General features: G+C 37.9%; 1 protein-coding gene and 1 long non-coding RNA gene across 12 annotated transcripts in view; both read right to left on the bottom strand.

Moving 5' to 3' along the window:
• The window catches only part of BACH2 (BTB domain and CNC homolog 2), a 358,349-nt gene that overhangs the window by 220,969 nt on the left and 116,200 nt on the right, over nucleotides 1-21,180 (bottom strand). The window lies entirely within an intron of this gene.
• Nucleotides 121-2,189, bottom strand: LOC309864797. The gene is made up of 2 exons (XR_014311769.1): nucleotides 1,651-2,189; nucleotides 121-383 (listed from the first exon to the last, which is right to left on the bottom strand). It is a non-coding gene; the product is annotated as an uncharacterized lncRNA (long non-coding RNA).

The following is a 21,180-nucleotide window of genomic DNA, read 5'->3' as shown; positions in this document are numbered from 1 at the left end:
AGAGGAAAGGAAATGGATGGCGAAAGCCAACGGAATTCAGGGAGCTAGCAGCATTGTCAAGTACATTGCTACGAAGGGGACAGAGGTAGAGACGACCCAAAACACACACACACTGGCTACTTTGTTCCTTTTTAGTTTTATCACATTGCATCATACAGTGTGACTTTTACCCCAAGAAGCATGAAAAACGGACAATAAAAGGTTATCTGAACGGAATGTTGGTCTTTGGTGAAGTGTCTGGCACAAAGAAGAAATCACCATTTTTTTTTCAACCAGCCTTCAAACAAAGTGGACGTGCTCTTGACATCGGCAGATGAGCTACGGTTTCCTTTTCTTCAAAACTCAGAGCTTCTCTAAATTAAACATAAGCTTGTTTTTGGTATCTGTAAAATATATGTGGATAAAATTCAAAGTTTTAGAAAGGGAGTTGCCATAGAAACACACAACTCCCTAAAAGAGCAGTCCGTCGCCTCTTAAGGGAGCCCGTCATCCCAGATATTTATCTAGCGCCGCAGACAAAGCATAAAGGACAGTCAGAATACACACACTGGACAAATACGCAAATTAAGTAAGTCAAGTACTTTAAGTGAGAGATGATGAGCCCATTTGTGTGTATGGTGGGGGGGGTATCATGTGAGCTGAGCCCTGTGGTAGAGCTGAAATGCAGCCATCATAAGAAGATTTATTTAAAACAATTCTGCAACAATCTGGGCATTGCACCCAGTTATCATTATGGACTGTTTTCTGTGAATTCTTTTAAAAATGTGGATGTAAGAACTAGAAGCAGCACGTACAAAAATAGTCTTATTTTTACTAGCAGAGTAGGCTCAAGCTAAAAATAAATGAGATGGGAATTTCATACTGCAGACTTCAAAAACGTAGTGTCAGTATACCTAGACAAACACCACGTTTTTATTCGAGCTTCTGTGCAGCATTCCAAAAAGGCCACCCAACTTCCAGCCAGACTACAGTTCTTCAGACTTGGTTTCTCTTGAGACAAAGGAACCTCATGGAGGTAACATCTAGGTTGGAGTCTTGAATCAAACCATTCTTGGGTCCTTAGAGAAGGATTTCCATTCTCAGGCTTTCACCAGAAGAGGCCAAATTACTACCACAGCCCTTTGACAATGGGATGGTCATAACTGGGGGGAAACAAAATAAGTATCTTTGAGGGTCCGTGCCCCCCCCCAAAAAAACCTGCAATGAAAGTTCAGGACACGATTTGCATAAAAATGTGATCTTTTCTGAGGTTGTATTTATCGGTGATCGGTACTAACAATTTGCAAATCATATCAGTACCCCCAATAATGGTATTTTTCTAAGGAAACATAAGGATTTCATAAACGTTAAATATTTAATCATTGGTAGGTAAATTATAGCTATATTCATCATATCTTATAAATGGAAAGACTGATACCATCACTCATGATTTGCCCAAATCACAGATGACCAACTTCGGAATTTATTTTCAATAAATACAAACAATAAAGTACACACGTGCTTATTTACAAAGCATCATGATTAGTACAGTTATTTAATTGATTAAAAAGTCATCTGAGGGCCGACTCAAAAATCAATCAAGTTAAATCTAGGTAACATTAACATTATGATAAAAAAGAAAAGGAAAGATCAGAAAGATTAAAATCTCACACTTCAATTGCTAGAAGTAAGAGATGAACATCCAGTGATAGTGGACCAGAGAGACTGCCACAGGCACTGTGGATCACTCTGGAACCATTTGAAGACATCGTGCAGTGAGGCAATGGTAACAATTAGTATCTGGGTGGTTGTTGCAAGTCTGAAAATGTGTGCTGGAAGAAACGAAGCATCTGGCCAGATTAAATTTGCTCTACTTGGATTTCATAGTACGAGTACTCTGACTTTTACTCAGCCTTTAAGATTCAGGCCAACCAGGAGCTCCTTAGGGAAGCTTCTCTGAGCCTGGGGGTCAGTTCAGGTAGGCTGCTCCACAAGATTTCCTGAATCCCTACTACAGCACTACCTCATTAATTTTCAGACACTGGCTTTCTCAAAATCTTCCTGATTCAATCACAAACTGCTTAAGGGTAGTGACCATACTGGTCTTGCTCACCTCGGGACCCCAGAACTGATGAAACTCAATAAATGTTTGCTGAGTGAATGAATGAGTGTAGCGTGGATTTATTTAAGTTACTGATGTTCTTATCGATCAGATGATATATTAATCTGACGAAGATCTGATAAAAATGGTGTGGGTTAAAAGAAGTAATGTTCCTCGTTATCTCAAAAAATTCAGAGACCAGAGATCTGTCTGTTAATACGGATTTTCATTTCCTTAGGGCAAGAAAGTAAAGGATGATCATGGTATGCTGTACTTAGAACCTGGAGGGTTAAGGAGCTATCCACACATCACTGAAGTTGCCCATTATTTTATTTTGAATAAAAAATGCTCTGGGCATGACAGATGAGGGTTATATAACCACATGTCCAGTGCTCTGAAAGAAGATCTGTAGTTGTTTTTAAAAAAATAAAAAATAAAAGCGATGCCTGGGTGGCTCTGCCGGTTAAGTGTCTACCTTCGGCTCAGGTCTTGATTGGAGAGTCCTGGGATGGAGCCCAGTGTTGGGCTTCCTGCTCAGCAGGGAATCTGCTTCTCCCTTTCCCTCTGCCCCTCTCCCTGCTCCTGCTCCTGCTCCCTCTCTCAAATAAACAAAATCTTTAAAAAATAACAAAAAATAATGAAAGATCACCATGTTAGTTACATGAAAATTACTGATATGGCTTCCAAATCCTCCTAAGTTCCTGAAAAGCTTATTTTTCTTAAGTATGCCAGTCACAAATAGAGGTAGAGAGCCGACTCTCTCTTAAGGCAATCAGCTTCCCTAAAGATGGCATACATACACACCAGGCTTTGGGAGAATCCTCTAGTGGGGATTTTTTTTTTTTTAAGATTTTATTTATTTATTTGACAGAGAGGGAGAGATCACGAGTAGGCAGAGATATAGGCGGGGTGGGGTGGGAGGAGCAGGCTCCCTGCTGAGCAGAGAGCCTGATACCCTGAGCTCATGACCGGAGCAGAAGGCAGAGGCTCAAATATACCACTGAGTCACCCAGGAGCCCCATCTCTAGTGGGGATTTAAAAGGAAGCATCTGGTGGCAGCAGAGGGTCACATGGAGACTTCCAACAGATATTCTTCATCTACAAAAGAAGGCAAGGACCTCCATGCTGCAATGGTTTGGTAAACATACCACAGTGGTCTTTTTATTTGTGATATAAGTCAAAAGGGCATTTTAGTGCTATACATTGAAGGCAACAGGTAAAGGCAATGGAACATTGAGTATTCACAATACAGACAATATTTCTATACCAAAATTTCTGAGATTTTCTGCCTCAAGCAGAATCCTCCTGCTTAACATCTTGTCTCACTAATTTTTACTTCAATTTTGAAAAGAGTTAAGTGTGAATGCCTAGAAGAATCTATTCACATTTTCAGAATCAGCTTAACACCAATTTTTCAAATATCTTTAATCTGGAGTGCTGTTTTAATAAGACTGCTTATAAAATTATAAAATTGAGGGGGCGCCTGTGTGGCTCAGTTGGTTAAGTGTCTCCCTTCAGCTCAGGTCATGATCTCGGGGTCCTGGGATCAAGCAGGCTCTCTACTAGGCAAGGACTCTGCTTCTCTCTCTCCTTCTGTGTACTCTCTCACTCTCTCTGTCTCACTTTCTCTCAAATAAATAAATAGATAATCTTTAAAAATTACAAAACTGAGTTATTAAAAAATTTTATAAATCAAGATCAAAGATATCTACATTTTTAAAAAAGTAATACCTTCATGCAAAGAAAGTACTACATATCACCTAATGTAATACACATTATATAATTACATGTGAAATAACAAGAAATCTTAGCCCTTCATGATAACTCAGGAATGAACTTTTCTTTTTTTTTTTTCTTTTTTTCTGAAGAGAGAGAGCGAGAGAGCGAGAGAGTGAGAGAGAGAGAGAGCACACACCCAAGTAGGGGGATGGCAGGCTAATGCAGAGGGAGAAAACAGGCTCCTCGCTGAGCAAGGAGCTCCACGTGGGACTTGATCCCAGAGTCCTGGGATCATGACCTGAGCCGCAGGCAGATGATTAACTGACTGAGCCACCCAGGTGCCCCAGGAATGAGCTTTTCCGTATAACTCTGTTTCCCAGAAAACTGATGGGCTCCAGTTTTTTCTTAAAATAAGAGTATTTCCAAAATGTACCATGTATCTTTGAGTCTCCATGACTGGAACCTAAGCACATAATATGCCTTTTTTTCTTGACAGTTTATACTTGAAAAATACCAGCTCATATGTGTAAGTTGAATATAGTTCAAACTGTAATACATATGTGGTCACAGATGAAAATACATGAGCCGAGGACCATATAACAAGAAGGATCCCATTTGACCCCTAAATCTGTCTCTCAAAAATATATATTTTTAAAGATTTTATCTATTTACTTGAAAGCAAGAAAGATAGAGCACAAGCAGAGGGAGTGGTAGGCAGAGGGAAAAGCAGGTTCCTCACTGAGCAAGGAGCCCAGTGAGGAATTCAATCCCAAGACCTTGGGATCATGACCTGAGCCAAAGGCAGGCGTTTAACCAACTGAGCCACCCAGGCATCCCCTCTCAAAAATAGTCCAATGTCAATGTCTATTTTGATCATTTGCCTTTTCACAGAGGTAGAGTTAAAGCTATGCCATGTAGAATGACTTTCCTGGGGAGTTCAGTGTGGTTTTGAAAAATTAGTTAGTGAACCAAAGGCTAAAAGAAGTTTCCTGAAAAATGCTTTTTCTGTTTTCTAAGTGGGTATCTGCTTCAATGTTTTCATCAGCTATCCATGACTTCAGCAGAAGCTTCAGCCTGTAGAGGCTCCCCAGAGCTCTGGGCCAGTATGCACTTCCCTAGCTGTCTCCCTGGCACTAATTTTATTCAGTGGTTGGGGGAGAGGAACACCTTCCAGCGGTTCACAGGGGTGAGAGTTCTCCAACGGTTCACTTCTTTTTGCTGAGGTATTCTTACAAACTGTTCATAGAATGAAATTAGCTCAATCTCTTTGAAAGGACAATTTGGTGCACTCTCTCTCTTTCTGGATATCAAAGCAGAAGAAAGTACATTCTTTGACCCAGCAAATTGCTTTCTAGGAATCTAGCCTAAGGAAATCATTGGCTATGTAAACAAAGAAGGTGTGAAAGAGTACCCTTGTTTATGAAAATAAAGTTTTGCTAAACTTCAGGCAATCTAGGGGATTGGTTAATAGAATAATAGAGTCAAACAACGGGAATCTATTCTGTCATTAAAAGTGTAAAATAATGATGTAGACCTACATTAATTACAACACAAAGACTGGGACGCCTGGGGTGGCTCAGTCATTAAACATCTGCCTTCAGCTCAAGTCATGATCCCAGGGTTGTGGGATCGAGCCCCACATTGCGCTCCCCACTCAGCAAGAAGCCTGCTTTCTCCCCTCCCTCTGCTGCTCTCCCTTCTTGTGTTCTCTTTCTGTCAAATTAATCAATAAAAGTTAAATGAATGAATGGATGAATAGAACACAAAGATTTCCACTATATGTCGTTAAGTGAAAAAGAAAAGGTTTTTAAAAATACATATGGTATACATAGGAAAAATTCTAGAAGGATATATATTATAGGTTCCCAAACAATTCTGGAAGCTATTACAGTCTCAGTAAATTTTTTTGACAGTGCCTCTAGGCTGTCTGTTAAGTAGTTCGGTCCAAACAACTTAAGTATTGATGTCTAAATGACTTAGTAGTGATTTGAAACACACACACACACACACACACACACACACACACACATAAAATTAGAAGTACTATTTTTACCTTCTTAAATAACCTCCTAATAACTTATTACTAGAATGTGTGCACCTGTTGGGCAATGCACAACTTCAGATCTTGGAATTAGACGGAACTCCATTTCCCTTGTTTCCCGTTTCCTGTTGGTTTTCACATCATACTCACTTTTGATCATGAAAAACTTAGCAACCATTGAAAACCCACTTTTGCAAAGATGTGATGTCATCAAAAGGAATGTCGTATGATCTTACTGTTGAAACTGTGAATTACCTCCAATGGTGTTGGACAGATGTATTTCCCTTGATGGAAAATAACCTGCGGCAAACTCATGAGTTTGCTGTGGTGCCCCAGAGCACCTTGGCACACAGCTTGGGAATTGCAGATATAGAACAATATTAACAGCTGCTTTCTTTCAGGTTATGGGTGATTTAAAAAAGAAAAAAGATTTTCTGAACCTTTTCCCAATAAACATCTGTTGCTTTTTACAGTGAGAAAAACCATTAAAATGATTTACATATTTTTAGAAGTTTTTTTCCCCCTTTGGTTTAAACACCAAACATTTATCTCTTACTACTCTGGAGGCTGAGAATTCCAAGATCAACGGCCTAGCTGATTAGGTATCTGGTGAAGAGACCTTCCTCATTCATACATGGCTGTCTCTCCCTGCTGTGAAAAGTTTTTTGTCCTAAAGAAAGATGGATATTCTGTTCTCCTCAATTTTTTACTTTTAGAAAAGTCTAGGCATAACCAACACTGGAAATTCAAATTCTTGACTGGAAATAGCCTAGGTGTCCATTAATGGATGAAGAAGATATAATACATATATATGTATGTGTGTGTGTGTGTGTGTGTGTATAATGGAATATTACTCAGCCATAAAAAGAAGGAAATCTTGCCATTTGAGACAACCTGGATAGACCTTGAAGGCTTTATGCTAAGTGAAATAAGTCAGACAGAGAAAGACAAATCATATGATTTCCCTTACATGTAGAATCTAAGAAACAAAACAAATGAACAAATAAAACAAAGTAATACAGAGAACAGACTGGTGGTTATCAGAGGGAAGGGACTGGAGGGGGGTAGGTTAAACAGGTGAAGGGGGTCTGTTACATGGTGACAAATGGTGAATAGACTTATTGTGGTGACCACTTTGTAGTGTTAAAAAAATTGAATTATTATGTTGTACATTTAAAACTAACATGCTATATACCAATTTTACCTCAATTAAAAAAAAACAACAACTATGCAATATGTATAGGAAGACAAGACCTTAAAAAAAAAGGAAAATCCTGGATGACACCTTAATGATAGAAACTGACTCCTGAATAACCTTCTGCCATAACTCTTACTATTCTGAATCTTTTGCTGATACTTACATGGATAGGATCGATGAAGTCACTGGTGTGAAGACACTGACCTAGACATTCACCCTCCTTCCTGCAGGTAGTCACTACAGTTGTTTAACAATAGACTCTCTGTCCCTCAGCTGATGTGCCTGCAACAGAGCATGGTCATGCCCTTGTGGGAACGGAGCTGCAATGGCTCTGTCTGCCCTTTGCTCTTGGGTCTACAGAGCTTCAGTCTCCAGATTAATGGTGCTCCTTTTAAAATAGCGCCTGCTGCTATTCACTCCGGTATCCACTGCCACTGTCTTTAAAGGGCTCTACTATGTTCTTTGTTCCCCTCTGGTTACTTCTGCCCTGTTTGTCAGTTTTTGCAGTAAAGAAATGAATGGTCTTTTATAACTTCACCAATTGGTACTTTCAGAACCAACTGAGTAGTATAACAGATATTTAGCTTCCCTTGTAATTAGTTGTTGGTGTTTTATTTGCTTGATCCCTTATGGGGGCTGCTGGGGACAAAGGAAAGTTTTCCAGTTTAAAGCTATTTTTAAAATGGAAGGATTTTTAAAGTTTGGGTGTTGCAGTTTTATTGTAGTCGATATTTTCTAATCATTTATTTTCTTACTAAAGCGCCTGAGGAATTATTTTAAAAAACAACTTATTTTTCTAATCTAGGACTGTCTATAAATGTATATGTCAATTTCAACTTAACCTTTACAAATTTAAGTTATAATTAACAATGCTGTAGGAGTAAAATGTTTAATTTAAAGTAAATTTCTGCATGAACTTTAATTGGAATGGTCCTAATAGTCTTAAATATAGTCTTTCAAAAATGAAGAATAATATCTTCTAATCTTCCTTTACCTGCCCAAAGACACCCTACAGCATTTACCACCTTTTCACATACCACATATTTTGCCTACTGATCTTGTTAACTGTCTCTCTCTCCTCCAACTAGAATGTAAGCTCAACAAGGGTAGGAATGTTTGTCTACTTTAATCACTGACATAGCCCCACCACCGAAAACAGCATGCCAAACATAGGGGCTCAACAAGTACTAGCTGAAAAGCGAGTGAATGAGTGACTAATACTTTTTATCTTTTTAAGATTTACTTATTTATTTTAGATAAAGAGAGAAAAGTGCTCACAAGCAGGAGGGGCAGAGGGAAAGGGAGAGAGAACCTCAAGCAGACTTGGTGCTAAGTATCAAGCCCAGTGCAGGATGGAATCTCACAGCCCTGAGATCAGGAGCTGACCCCAAACCAAGGGTCCGGCACTCAACTCCCTGCTCTACCCAGGTACCTCATGAGTGATTAATTCTTAAACACCTTTCATAATTCCATTTTAGGGGACTACAGATGAGAAAAATTATTTTAAAATGAATATTAATGGCTATACAAACCAACCACTTCTTTTTTGGTAGGTGAAAATCAAAGTCAAAAGTCAACTTTTGATTACAGTAAAATCCATAAATTGCAAGGACCTAACCAAATTTCTTGTAAAAGGATTTATTTATTTATTTATTTATTTATTTATGAGAAAGAGCATTTAAAACAATTTAAAAAAAATCATGGCTAGGGGCACCTGGGTGGCATAGTTGGTTAAGTGTCTGAATCTTGGTTTCAGCTCAGGTCGTGATCTCAGGGTCGTGAGATCCAGCCCTGCACCAGGCTCTGCACTTAGCACTGAGTCTATTTAAGACTCTTTCTCCCTGTGCCCCCACCCTCAAAATAAATAAATAAATATTTTAAAAAAAATTATGGTTAAACTTCAGGAAAGTAATAGTAATTGTTAAAGGTCAAAAATGATGAGAAGACTAGAAGCGAGTTAGATATGTATCCTGGAGACATGAGCCAATCCCTGGTGGGGGTTTTAAGAGACAAAAAAAGTCTATGGGACAGGAGACAAATCTAAAGCTCACACACCTGAAAGATAAAAAATCCCTAGTGGAGGGATGCCTGGGTGGCTCAGTTGGTTAAGCAGCTGCCTTCGGCTCAGGTCATGATCCCAGCGTGCTGGGATCGAGTCCCACATCAGGCTCCTTGCTCCACAGGGAGCCTGCTTCTCCCTCTGACTCTGCCTTGCACTCTGTCTGCCTGTGCTTGCTCTCTCTCTCTCTCTGATAAATAAATAAATAAAATCTTAAAAAAAAAAAAATCCCTAGTGGAGTAAGTTAAAAAAAAAAAAAACAAAAAACTCGCAGGAACAGAAGTAAGAAGGGATAAGCCTTAATAATAGGAAGAGAAGGAACAAAGAATACATTTCCTCAGAATATTCTAAGCCCACTCTTGCTTAGGATCAGAACTTGTATGTCCCTCCCTAAACAGGAATATTTACCCTAAACAGGGTAAAAATTGTCTAGGGTGGCAATGCCCTCAAACACATGACAGGAGCAAATGCAAAGCTCTCTAGAAAAACGAACTTTAAATCCAAGTGTCAAAGGATTTTCAGAGTTCCAAGTAATTGAGTTCACAATCAAAAATCACAAAACACACAAATACAAAAGCTGTCATGAACAAAAGTAAGGAAAAACAAATCGCAGAGTCAAACACTACAAGACACAGAATATATATTCAGATACAGAATATAAAACTGACAAGTTTAGTGTCTATAAAGAAAAAGAGAAAGGATCTTAAAATATGAAAAAAGGAATGAGATATCAAACATGAGTAGGCAGATTTGAGAAAGAACCAAAAATAACTTTCAGAAATGAAAAAAACAAAAACAACAAAACAAACAAAAAAAACCAATCTTGTAATTAGACATTCAGGGGGTGAGTCCAATGCTGAATTAGATAGAGCTGAAAAGGAATACATGATTTGGTAGATAGATAAAAAGAAATACATAATCTTGTACAGAGAAAAAAGATGAAACTATGAAAGAAAGATTAAAAGTTATGGAACATAGAGTATGAAGAAAACACAGAGAATGAGGGAAAGGTAGCATATAAGAGATTATACTTGTTGTTTACCTGAGACTAACATTGTATGTCAACTATACCTCAATGATTAATAATAATAAAAGAAACTTTGCCTGAAAAAGAAAAAAATGATTATAATTAGCACCTTTCTAGAACTATGAAGCATCAAATTCAGGAAGCCAAAGGAATCCAAGGATGATAAAGAAAAGTCCTCACCCAAATAAATCCTGGTAAAAGCTCCAGAACACCGTCATCAAAAAAGATCTTCAGAATAGCCAGAGAAAATAGCAGATTACCTACAAGTGAGTGACAATTAGACTGAAAGTTGATCTCTCAAATGAAGAAGAGAAATCTGGGGAAGATATATTTATAACAGAGAGAGAAAATTATACTAAACATGGAACTATATACTCAACAAAACTACCTTTCACAAAAACGGGGCAAATAAAGGCATTTTCAGTCTAACAAAAAAAAGGTTTATTTAAAAAAAATTCATTGTAAGAACTCCTAAATGACATACTTCAGAGAAAAGTAAGAGATCCAAGGGAAAGAGGGAATGGTGAGCAAATAAAATAGTAAACATATGACTAAATTGAAATAAATATGGACTGTATAAAACAAATGCTGACTATATGCAAAATGTAATAATGTCTACTATAAAATGAGGGTAAAGGGGCACCCGGGTGGCTTAGTTGGTTCAGTGTCTACCTTTGGCTCAGGTCATGATCCTAGGGTCCTGAGATTGAGACTCACTCGGGCTCCTGCTCAGCAGGGAGTCTGCTTCTCGCTCTCCCTCTGCTGTTCCCCTTGCTCATGCTCTCTCTCTCTCCCTTTCTTTCTCTCTCAAATAGTCTTAAAAAAAGAAGGATAAAATTGAAAACTGGATGACACTGGCACATTAGGCTAAAAAAGAATGATTAGAATTACAGAATTCTAAGATTCTTGAATTGTTTGGGAGAAGAGAGAAGATAGTGTGTAGTGTAAGGCTTCATTAAGTTAAATAGGATGCTAACAACTTGAGGGTAAGCACTGAAAGAGAATATAGTGTGTACAATTGCCGAACTAATAGAAGAAATAACATGAAATTATAAAAACCAAAACAAAGCAAATCTCGTCTAACCCAAATGAAGGCAATAATAAAAAAAAAAAAAGCACAACAAAGTAAAACAAATAGAAAGCAAAAGAGAAGATGGTCAAAATGAATACAAACGAAGGATTATTTTTTGTTTGAAAATGCAAATGGAACTGATATAATCTACTAAACAATAGAAATGTAATATATTTTCTCGTTAGAAGACAAAGACTGTCTGATTGAATTAAAAAACAGAAAACATATTCACATAAGCACTTGAATGTGAATGCTCATAGCAGCTTTATTTGTAATAGCTCCAGAATGAAAAAACCCAAATGTCCAAATGGCAAATGATGAAACAAATAGTGGTATATCCATGTAACGGAATGATACTTAAAAATAAAAAGGAATCAAAGATTGATACATGTCACAACATGGATGAATCTCAAATGCTTGATGATAAATGAAAGAAGTCAAATACCAAAGACTGCTGTGTGATCCCATTTACATGACATTCTAGAGAAGATAATACTCTAGTGATAAAAGCAGCTCAGTGGTTTCTTGGGGCCAGAAGTGAGGGAAAGAACCTGACTGCAAAAGGGCATGAGGAGCTTTCTGGTGTGATGGAAATGATCTGTATCTTTTTTGTGGTGGTGGTTACATGACTGTATACACTTGTCAAAATTCATCAAGCTGTATGTACACTTAAAATGTGTGAGCTGTTACTGTATATAAATTATACCTTAATAAAGCTCACAGGACAAAAGTCAGTTACATGATTTATAAAAGACAAATCTTAAATCTTTTGTGTCTTTGTAAAACGCAAAGTAGAGAAAAATATTAGTAGGCAAATACTAACCCAGAAATCTAGTGTAGCTAAGTTAAACCCATACAAAATTAACTTTAGTCAGTTTTGTCAACTTTGAACGGGCCATGACATATTAATAAATACATTTAATTCACCAGGAAGATAAAATAATATTATATGCCTCAAAATATCTTCAAAATACAAAAAAACTAAAATTCACAGAGCCCCAAGGAAAAACTAAACAGAGGACAATTTTATCTGTAAATATAAATGCAAAAATCTTGAACAAAATATTAGTAATTGAAATCTAGTAATTTTTAAGGAAAAATAACATGTCTCCTAAGTTTGAATTATTCCCATAATGCAAGGTTGTTTCAATATCATTTATACATCACACTAGCAGATTAAAGAAGTAGAAAAGAAATCACTATCTCAAAGGATACAGAAAAAGCATTCAAGAAAATATAGCAACTATTCATAATTAAAACTCCTAGTAAACAAGGAATAGAAAGAATCTTCCTCAACTGGGTAAGGGGTACCACAAAATAATGCTATAGTCAAGGGTAAAACTTTTAAATTATTGTCTGTAAGTCAATGAAAAGGTAAAATCTGCCATTACCACTTCTACTTAACAATGAAGATTCCACCAGCTCAATAAAATGAGAAAAAGGAATTAACATCATACAAATTCAAAAGGAAAAAAAGAAACCCAAACTACCATTTCTTTTTTTTTTTTTAATTTTTGAAGATTTTTTTTATTTATTTGAGAGAGATAGAATGAGAGAGAGAGAGAGCATAATGGAGAAAGGTCAGTGGGAGAAATAGACTCCTTGTCAAGCAGGGAGCCCTATACAGGACTCGATCCAGGGACTCCAGGATCATGACCTGAGCCAAAGGCAGTTGCCTAACCAACTGAGCCACCCAGGTGCCCACCATTTCTTATTGATGATACAAATCCAAACGGAAAACACTAAAGAATCTACAAAATATTTTTATTTTTATTTTATTTTTTAAAAGATTTATTTAGGGGAGCCTGGGTGGCTCAGATGGTTAAGCATCTGCCTTTGGCTCAGATCATGATCTTCAGATCATGGGTTTGAGCTCTAGGTTGGGTGCTCAGTTCAGCAGGGAGTCTGCTTCTCCTTCTCCCTCACCCCACTGCTTGTGCTTGCTCTCTCTCTCTCTCACTCAAATGAATAATAGATAATTTCTTTTTTTAAAAGGAGACTTATTTATTTATTTGAGGTAGGCAGTGGAAGCACAGGAAGAGGGAGAGAGAAACTCAAGCAGACTCTGAGCTAAGCATGGAGCCCAAGATGGAGCTCCATCTCACAACCCTGAGATCAAACCTGAGCTGAAAGCAAGAGTCGGATGTTCAACTGACTGCACCACCAGGTACTCCTGCAAATTATTTTTATTAATAAAGAAGTCAATATGTTTATCATATATGTGATAAAATTCAGGGCTCTTCAACAATGAAATGACTACATAAATTATAGTATAATAAATACAACAAAATACAATGAATGAAAAATGAATGGATGAAGTTATACACATCAATACAGATGGATCTCAGAACATAATGTTTTGGCAGGAGCAGGTCACAAAATAGTGAGTATAATTCCATTTATATAAAGGTTAAAATAATATTGTAAATTGTTTAGGGATATACATATATGTAGTGAAGTGAAGCAAAAGGCATGAGAGTGATTATCTCAGAATCCAGGAAAGAATTGAGGAGAGGAGAATGTGACCTAGGAGAGAGATATATCCGAGTCTCAAGTTCTTGAGATGAGTAGAAGAAATGTGGAGGTCTCCTTACTTTATTGTTTAAAATGTACCAAGAAGCTGTATGTTCCCTTCTGTATGAATGGTATACTTCTTAAAGCAGTAAAGAAACTTTGTCAAACTTTGTCAAAATGTGTACTTTAAAGTATTATAATAATAGGGTGCCTGGGTGGCTCAGCTGGTTTGGTGTCTGCCTTCAGCTCAGGTCATGGCTCCGGGGTCCTGGGATCGAGCCCCACGTCGGGGTCCCTGCTCACCGGGGGGACTGCTTCTCCCTCAGCTTCCCACTTGTTCTCTCTCTTCCACTATGTCTTTCTCTCAAATAAATATATAAAATAGTAAAAAAAAAGTACTGTAAAACTGTTTCAAGTTGGAAAACACAAACATTTAGGAGATAATTTTTCTATATCTAAATTTTAAGATTAATATTTATTGATTGATTTTTTTAACTCATTATAGAAAATCTTACAGTCTTCATTCATACACTGATTTTCCTAATACACCAAAATCCTAAGAAACTCTCTTGGTAGGGTTTTTATTTTCTGAACTGGCTATTTTTAAAAATTTTTAATTGAGGTATAACTGACAAACATTATATTAGTTTCGGGTATACAAAGTAATGTTTTGGTATTTGTATATACTGTGAAAAGATCACCATTCTCTTGATAGGTTTTAAACGTACATACCAAAATCATTGTGTTTTCATAGCTGCCTGCACTAGACAAGAGAAAAACAATGGAAGAACAAATGATAAGGAAAGAACAGTCACTAAGAAATGCCTGAAAGCTTGAATTCTTACATTAAAAACAACTTCTCAGTGGAAAAAAACCTGATCCCTTTTTTTTTTACTTTATTTTTTAAAAGATTTCATTTATTTATTTTTTTGAGAGAGCTAAAGAGAGTAAGCACAAGTTGGGGGCAAAGGCAGAGGGAGAGGGAGAAGCAGAATCCTCGTTGAGGGTGCGGGGCTCCATCCCAGGACCCTGAGATCATGACCCAAGCCAAAGGCAGACACTTAACCAAATGTGCCACCCAGGCGCCCCATAATCCTTTAGTTTCAAAAGTAATTCTTGGAAAGAGCAATTTTGCTCAGGCAAAAATGAGGGGCTGATCAATGTCAGAAAAATTTGCAAATATTTTCTTTTCTCATAAAATTTTTTTAAAGATCTAACATTTTTGGCACATATTTAAATGTGTCATGCACTTTACATGTTATAACTCATAAACTTCAGAACTATTTTTTTTTTAAAGATTTTACCTATTTATGTGACAGAGAGAGATATCACAAGTAGGCGGAGAGGCAGGCAGAGAGAGAGAGAGAGAGGAGGAAGCAGGCTTTCCACGGAGCAGAGAGCCCAATGCGGGGCTCGATCCCAGGACCCTGGGATCATGACCTGAGCTGAAGGCAGAGGCTTTAACCCACTGAGCCACCCAGGCGCCCCAGAACTATTTTATTTATTTATTTATTTATTTATTTATTTATTTATTTATTTTTAAAGATTTTATTTATTTGAGAGAGACAGTGAGAGAGAGCATGAGCGAGGAGAAGGTCAGAGGGAGAAGCAGACTCCCCATGCAGCTGGGAGCCCGATGCGGGACTCAATCCCGGGACTCCGGGATCATGACCTGAGCTGAAGGCAGTCGTCCAACCAACTGAGCCACCCAGGCGTCCCTAATTTCTTTTTTAAATTATTTTTGTTGACATATAATGTATTATTTGCCCCAGGGGTGCAGGTCTGTGAATCATCAGGCTTACACATTTCACGGCACTCACCTCCCCAATGTCCCCAATGTCCATAACCCAAGCACTCTCTCCCTAACCCTCCTCCCCCTGGCAATCCTTAGTTTTGTGAGATGAAGTCTCTTATGGTTCGTCTTCCTCCCGATCCCATCTCATAAAATATTTTAAAGTTGCCAATGTAATTAAAATGACATTGATGATCTGACCATCTGGGTACCCTACACAAAATATCTCAAGTGGTACTTAGTACTGACCCTTCCAAATCAGTCATGGGTGGCAGGGTCCAGTCACCCAAGCCAGACTCAATGCTCTCATTATCTTACACCAGCTCTCATGCTTCCTCCCCTCCAATACATAACTTGTCCACAGAGGAATATTTACAGAACATAAAGATTACCACATTATTTTCCAGTTTAACAATCTTTCAGTATTGACCCATACTCACAGAGAATAGCCTCCAAGCCATTTAGAATATGGCCCCCTTTCTAGCTTTTCTGTGTATGAGCTTTATACCACAGCAATGCAAACCAATTGCCCTCTATATCGATATTAACATGTTAATGTTAAATGATGATTTCATGGGTCCATACATGAGCATACTCCATGCTCTTTTCTCTTCTTAAAAAATTCCTGCCTGTCTCAAAATTATTACTCATCTTCAAAAACCTGTGAAACACCTCCATTCTGAAGGCTTCCCAAATCCCTCTTGTCTGCTCTCCTTACATACCTCACGGCTATCATTTCCCTGAAAGCACATGGTTTTATTCTTCTGTATTTATCAGTATGTCTGTCTTGTTAACTATACAGCAAGCTACTTGAGTGCAGGGATGGTATCTTATTTTCTTTCACGTCTCCAGCATGCATAGCACAGTACCTGGCCCATGAAGAGCTCTCATCAGTTGAGCACCCATTGTATGCTAGGCTTTGTACTGAACTTTCCACATTACCACCTGAATTCCCACAACAGTTCAATGAGCTATCACTAGCCTTGTTAGCAAACAAGACAGCTGAGATTTAGAGGTGAACATCCCCAGGATCTTTCAGTTAGTAAGTGGTAGAATTCCAGTGAGAACTTGGATCTCTTGGACTCCGTTGCCTACATCAACATCTTGTACCTCTGGTGGAATGTAATGCATAAAATGTGAAACAGGTCATGTGAACTGTCACCCAACTTGGGTTCTGGGTTAGAGGCTGTAAAGCTTATGCACAGGAAGGACTGGGGGAGCCATCAGAACCCCATGATTCTCTGCTTCTACCACTGATTAACTGTAACTCAGAACTGTTCTGGGCTTTCTGCGGACTTCACTTTCCTCACCAGGGAGGATTCCACGCTTAACAGATTTTACATCACATTCTTGCGGCACTAAAGCTGATAAGAAAGCCTTCTGGATCATAAATCTAAGTATTCTCTTTAGTTCCTGGCCTTGAAACATTTCCTCCTTTACTGAAAAACTGTTTCTGTAGACAGAATGCCAGAAGCCATTTGGGATAGGGTCAGGAAAATGTCCATTTTTGTTCTTAGCCTGCAGCAGGTACCTGTACTATCCCTTTCCCCAAGTGCTGTGGACCAGAATAACAGCTCACCAGCACGAAGCCGGCCAAAGACTCATTTTCGGTAACGACTCTGTACAGAAGAGCAAGTGAACAACCTTGTGTTTGAATAATGTACAGGGTGTGATAGCAACAGAACCTCCACCCTTCTTCCTGGGGAAATGCAAAGTTAGCTGTGGCCTTTTCACAAACCTCGAAGAGGATGAAATGTCAGCTGCAACTCTGAATTTCCTGGCTTCATTCCACTTACCTCACCGCCTTACTATTATTTAAAATGACAGGTTGGATATTAAATATCATCCCTCAATTGGACAGCACGTTACAAATAAACAGCTCAATTCTACAGTTGTTTCTTCTAGAAACAAAAAGATTCTTCGTAACAGTTTTGAAGGGAACAAAAAAATCTATTTGTTCCCGGGTGTCCCCCAAGCCATATTTTGGGGGGCTTGTCTATTAGCTAGATAGTAAAAGCTAACTACACCCGTCACTCCAATTTGCACACACTGTTGGTTTTAAGTAACCACTCCTTCCCATCTCCCAAAAAAGACAGCTAAGAAAACAATGTTCGCTTGGAGGAAGAGAAACTAAAATTCTTTTTGCTGTTCCTCTCAATCAGACTCTTGCAGGAACAGAAGTACTCACTGTGGTTTATACAGTTGTCACTCAAAAAATGGTACCTAGGAAGACCATGAGCCTTCCTATAATTTTACTTCTACTTAAGGAGTTACACTGTATCAGTTCTTGATTTGAGCACAAAATGCAAAGCCGCTGACTGGCATGGGGGCAATGGTATAGATATTAAAAAAAAAAAAAAAAATCCACCCTTTGTGTTCCCGGGAGACATTGTCACACTCTAACGTGTTTCGAAGGGCAGGGTCAGCCTGGCTTTGTGGCGGGGCTGGACCACACATGCCCGTGCTTGTACCAAGCTCTGTTCGGGGCTGCGTGCTGCGGTAAGCAGTGTACATTGACAGCTCCCTAATAGCCTTAGGAGGTAGGTGTATTCTCCCCTATTTTACAGATAAGGAAACTGAGTGCTATATGAAGTGCCGCCAAGTCAGTCAGTTCATTTTGCAGAACTGGAATCTGAACAGCCAGACTCAGAATCTGTAACACAGAAGTTCTTTAAGGGCACCAAGGAAACAATGTTCATTCGTTCACAACCCTTGCAATACCCTCTATTGTGTGCTACTAATTTTATTTTTAAGTATCAGGAGGAATTGATCATTGATGAAATGGAGCCATCAAATCTTAATAAAGATTTCAATGACCAAACACGTAACCCTAAACTAAAATCAAGACATTAAAAATGTCCAAAAGATAACAAAAGTATGTCCCTCAAAAGAGCCTGGGGGTGCAAATATTTAGGAAAATCAATGTATTTCAACTACTGCCCTCTCCTGGTAGCATAACTAACCAAAGGTATATAACCTTTTCTTAATTCAATTAGCTTAGAAGATTTTCATCTGACTGATTTATCAAGACCAAAAATATAGGTAAAGAAAGACTGTAAGGTGCTTCTTCAGGATGGGACTCGGTTCTAGACTGTAGTCAAGAACTTTCCACCTGGGTAACTGTGAGAAACTGCTTCTCTGTGCCTCCATTTTCTTATCAGTAAAGTGGGAACAATAATATCTACTCTGCCCACCTCAAAGGCCATCATGAGCATCAAATAACATAATGCATGTGAATTTTCAAATACAGTTGGCCCTTGAACAACACAGGTTTAAACTGTGTTCAAGATTTTTTTTTTCTTTTGTGAATATATTACATAAGTGTATTTTCTCTTATGATTTTCTTAGTAAGATTTTCTCTTCTCTGGATTTATTTTAAGAATATAGTACATAATATATATAACATACAAAACATGTGTTTCATCAACTGTTTATGTTATCGGTAAGGTCTCCAATTAACAGTAGATTGTAAGTGAAGTTTTTGTCAAGTCAAAAGCTACACATGGATTTTTGACTGCTTGGGGGAGAGTTTGGCACTAATCCCTATGCTGTTCAAAGGTTAACTGTACTCTTACTGTATAACCTAAGGCATTTTTAAAATTAATCAACTAAAGCCTTTTACAGCCACATTAGAATTAAAATTACATCGGGTTGCCTGGGTGGCTTAGTCGGTTAAGCATCCAATTCTTGATTTTGGCTCAGGTCATGGATCTCAGGGTTGTGCGATTAAGCCTCATATTGGGCTCTGCACTGGGCATGGAGACTGCTTAAGATTCTTTCTTTCTCCCTCTCCCCACTCCTCTAAAAAAAAAGTAAATAAAATTACATCTACATTTTAATCCTGCAGTTCCATTCCTTGGAACCAATGCTAAGAATTACCACTACTTGTTTGCAAGGACATGTACAAAGATTATGACTACTACAATGTTGACAATGGCTTAAAAAAAAAATGACCAAGGTAAACCTTCATCAATAAGCTATGAAATAAGTTATAAGGATTATTCTATAGAAAATTATGAAGCCACTAGAAAGAATGAACCAGAGCTCTGTCAGTTGAATGAAAATATTTCAACACGGTTTTAAAGGAATACAAGATAGGAAAAGAAATGTAATAGAGAGTCCCAAACATCTTAGTGAATTTTTTAACTTCAGTAATTTCAGAAGTATGAATGTTACATACTTACAAAAACAACACTTGAGAGGTTAATCTTTGAACATTTAAAATTGTTGATGTTTCTTATTAAAATTCAATATAACAGAAGCTGTTGTACACAAAAATTTAAGAATAAAATGTGCTATTCAAAATTTACCAAAAAATTAAATAAGTATAAATATGCTATAAAATAAATGTAAATAATGAAATATTGCAGTATGTCTTTTGTAAGTGCATAGCAATTATGACTCTGAAGTCATTAACTTAAAACTGCACTGATGCTTTGAGAATACCCCATAGAACATGTTTTCATGTTTATAAAACAAAACAACAATCTCTGTCCTCTCACTTGTGTGCTGGGGTGTGTGCATGTGTGTTTATATGATTCTCCACTTATATAACTGGTTATGTAAAAATGGGAAAAAATATGGAAGGCTACCTGGGCAGTTAAAGTGGGAAAAGAGGAGAAAAAAAGGGAAGTGATCCAAGCAAAAAGGGAAAAGTTTTAAAAAAAGGCGGGGGGAACCAAAAGTGTATATGCTATCATCACACTTATGCACTTAAAGAAAATCACTTCTATTTATATACACATATATAGACAGAAACACACACACACATATATATTTACTTTTTTTTCTTTTTTTTTTTAGAAAGGAAAGCAACTTGCCCCGAGTCCCACACTAAGTAAACAGGAGGAGAGCCATAACTTGTACCTAAATCTCTTTGACCATGCTAGCAGGATGATTACTCTCCGAACTACCTTTACCTCCCAAGTAGGAGATTATTATTTTAATTTTTTTTAATCATCTCTATACCCAGCGTGGGCCTCGAACTCACAACCCCAGGATCAAGAGTAGCATGCTCTCCCAACTAAGCCAGGCTGGTGCCCCCTAAGTGTGAGGTTATGTACAGAAATGATAATAGCTGACATCTGTATAATACTGAATGTATTTGCTCTCAGAGACATCACCTGACCTGTGGTATGGAGCAAACAGCAAATCAGTTAACCGGATGTATGTTTATGTTGATACTGATTTCGCAGCCGACCTTCCCATTGAGTTTGTGACTTGATCACATGTCCCTGCCTGACAATGCTGATTGTGGGTCCCTGCTGTGAGAAGCAAGGTCTGTGAAATTCTAACATACTCACTGATGCCTCTCTCTCTTATTACATAGCGTAAATAGACTTAAGCAAGCCAGAAAGTTTTAATAAAAACAAATAATTCTTGCCAAAAAAAAGTGAATAGTATCCCAGTGAAGAAAATGGCCATCACTGTGAAGAAAATGCCATGGCTGGAAGCAGGAAAAACATTTGGTTAATCCATTTTCAGTCATTCTTAGATTTGAGAAGGATAAGTTCAAACAGAGGAAACCAATGTAGTGAAATTAACTCCTACTGGACAACTCATCCTGACCAGCTCCTGGGGCCCTGTGCACTGCCTGTAATCAAGGATGTCTGGCTGAGTTTTGCTAGCTGTCAAGGTTTACTAAGCCGAACTGGTTAAAGAGTGATGGCTAGTTTTTA

The sequence above is a fragment of the Mustela nivalis genome, assembly GCF_964662115.1.
Source record: "Mustela nivalis genome assembly, chromosome: 5".
In the NCBI taxonomy this organism is placed as follows: domain Eukaryota; kingdom Metazoa; phylum Chordata; class Mammalia; order Carnivora; family Mustelidae; genus Mustela; species Mustela nivalis.
This window is presented reverse-complemented; position numbering and strand designations above follow the sequence as displayed.